Raw genomic sequence first — 3,121 nt, 5'->3', positions numbered from 1 at the left:
GTGAAAGGGTCGTTCGACCCCCAAAGGGGTCGTGACCCACAGGTTGAGAACCTCTGTTCTAGAGTGACTTAAGAATTTCAAGATGGCAACCTCAGAGCATTAAACCGTGTGTGGGGTGCTTCTAAGAATGGGGGGTGGGGGGGAGGGGGAGACACTGTGCCCAGGTGACGCAGACCTGGAACCAGGCCTGCCTGTGTGCATGGGACCCCTGTCAGTGCTCAAACACCACGCCCTGAAGGCACCGTTTGCCATTATCATGACCCCTCTGAGCTTACATTTGGGCTCAACCCTCTCCAATGTGTCTGTGGCCTGAGGCAACCCCTGATTGGCCCCCTCTGGAGCAAGGCAACTCCTCACTGCGTCTTTAAGGTTCTGAGATTTCCCAAGAGTGAGGACGGGAAGAAAGCAGGCCCCTATTCAGTAAACTCACACAGGGAGACGGAACCAAGAAAAGGCAAGATGCAGGCCCGAGCACCCACCGCCAGGCCCTGGCAGGGATCCTGGGCGCGTGACCTCCCTGGTGGTTCTGCCCGGGTCCTCTCCACACATTTGCATGAAGTGTGAGGATGAAGGGAAAGAAGCACCCAGCAAACCAGGGGCTAGTCCTCCAGGGTCCCCTGCCCAACTCCCACACACCCCCACACATCTTCCCCCAAGACCCTGGGCTTCTGCCCAGAGGCATAATAGTTGGGAACAGCAGATGGGGCTCCAGTCTGGGCTTTGCCAACCTCTCTAAGCCTCTGTTCCCCCATCTCTAAGATAAGGGCGAGGTCACACCCCAACTTTGTACACATTTAGGAAAGGTACTTTTCTTCCGGAGCGGCTCCACGCAGCCAAGGCACACGGTCTGAGGAGCACAGGACTGGACACCGGGCCCTCGTAGCCCCGCAGCTGGGCACCCTTGCTCAGTGAGCGTCCCGTGCCACCATACAAGGCCACGCTACCCAGCGCCCGCCTCGTAGCACCTACTGTGAGAATTCACTGTGAAAGGTTTGACACAACTAAATGGTAAAGAACAGTAATGCAACGGGTCACTTTTTATCTTACGTTTTCCACCTACTCATCAACAGAGCATGACATTGGTAAAGCAGAAGCCAATGAAAATGCAGTTTTTAGCATCCTCAACATGTGACGTTAGGTGGCGTGGAGACAGAGAATGAACTCATATAATGAACATTCCCTCTTCAATTCTTTTATTTCTTCTGAGAAAAACTCAGCATTGAATACTTCTTCTAACACTCACTAATCTACACACACACACACACACACCGGGACCTCCAGAAAAGTCATTCCCAGGTAAGCAACATGGCTAAAATGTGTTAACGTGGCTTGGCTTTAGTTGTTTGTTTTTAATCTTTTACAATCTCCTTTCATGGTGAGTAATAGCTACTTTTCAATGTACAGCAATAGTATCAAGTGTGAGGAGGAGGAGGAGGAGGAGGAGGAGGAGTGGTGCACGGACCTGGGAAGAGGAAAGGGTTAATTACCCAATTAAGACTTCACTTTCAGGAGCAAACCCCAAAGTGTAGGTGGCAGAGCTGGCATGAACATTGTAAGAGCCTGGGTTGTGCTTTTTTTTTTTCCTTCTTCTTCCTTTTTCCTTGGAGCCATGAGGAACCAGGGAGGGAGAGACAGGCTAGAACCCACACACATCCCAGCATGCCCTCCGTGCCCTGCAGAGCAGCTCGACTTGTCTGCTGCTTCCGAGCAGCTGGAAAAATGTCAAACTGTCACCCGTGATTAAAGTGGGATTTTCCAAAGGTTTCAACAACATTTCCGAATTCAAGGCCTTATTCCTCCTGCAGAACACGCATCCGCGCAGCATCCCCTGAACCCCTGCACCTCGAGCCCTGGCTCCCAGCCGTTCTCCGCTCCGGGCTGCCACGGCAATGCAGGGGCAGGCCTGGCCTTGGCTGGGGTTTCCTTTGCAGCCTCAAGCAGATCCTCCTGGCTGCTTCCACCCAGCTGAGAAGCGGGGGGAGCACATGCAAAGGCCCGGTGCGCTCCCAGAATGCACGGAGCTCGGGACTGCAATGCTGGTGGGTCCCTCAGCCCGCCCAGCCAGCCTGCACGGCTGCCTCGTCCACCTCTGTGTGCAGCCCGTTACCACACCTTCAGGGCTCGGGGCCAAATGAACATGTGGGCCCCTTTGTCACCCGCACAGTGTCCTGAAAAGAACTTTGGCCAAGTGTTTGGCAGTACCTACTGGCGCTGAACAGACACAGCTGAGCGTCCCTCCCGGGTACACAACCAACAGAGCTGTGTCTCCGTCGCCCGAAAGGCAAACGCCAGAATGTTCCTAGCGGCACTCTTCATGAACACTACCCAAGGGCCAATCGATAGCAGAGTAGATAGACACATTGTACCTGGGACACTAGGCTACTCCCGTCAACAGTAGAGGAGGCAGACATTGTACCTGGGACACTAGGCTACTCCCGTCAACAGTAGAGGAGTGAGTTATGCAAGGACTTGGCAAGGATTATGTTGTCGTTTCCAGGAAAAGTATCCTTTCCTCTTACCTGGGAAATTGGAGTGAATATATACTTGCAATCAGTATCGGTACGTGAAAAGTTTCCTTTCCATTGACTAAAGTGGAAAGAGCTTAAATTCTACAGAAAGGATTCTTATCAGGATAAAGCATGTATTTTTTTTAAAAAACTCTGAGTAGATTTTAACACATTTCACAAGTTTGTCCTGTGATTCTATAGGATGTTAATAGCTGTTATTGCAAACAATGCTATGGTCAAAATAGGTTTGCTCAATCCCATACTAAAGTTGAACAGGATTTATTATTATTATTTTTCACTGCCCCAGGTGTGCCTGTGCTCTGACCGGACTCTGCCTCCCTCTCCCTCTGAGACTCTTCTGGTCCCGGGCCACCTGGGTGATCAGGGCGAGTCCAGGGCAATCTCTTTGTCTTAATGTGCCGATTAGCACCTTCAGGAACAAAATTGCTACCTTCACTGCAATGAAAGCTCCTTTTTTCAACAGCCTGCAGCTGGCCAGGGCCCTGACTCGGAAGGTCCTGGCGATGTGGGTGCTTGAGCTGCCTCTAGGCCCTGGCAGCACGCTGTGGAGCGAACAGGGCATCCCCCTGGAGAACGTGCTGGGCCCAAAGCCC

The sequence above is a fragment of the Myotis davidii genome, unplaced genomic scaffold (genome assembly GCF_000327345.1).
Source record: "Myotis davidii unplaced genomic scaffold, ASM32734v1 scaffold328, whole genome shotgun sequence".
NCBI lineage: Eukaryota > Metazoa > Chordata > Mammalia > Chiroptera > Vespertilionidae > Myotis > Myotis davidii.
The sequence above is the reverse complement of the archived record's forward strand: the minus strand, read 5'-3'. Positions refer to the sequence as shown.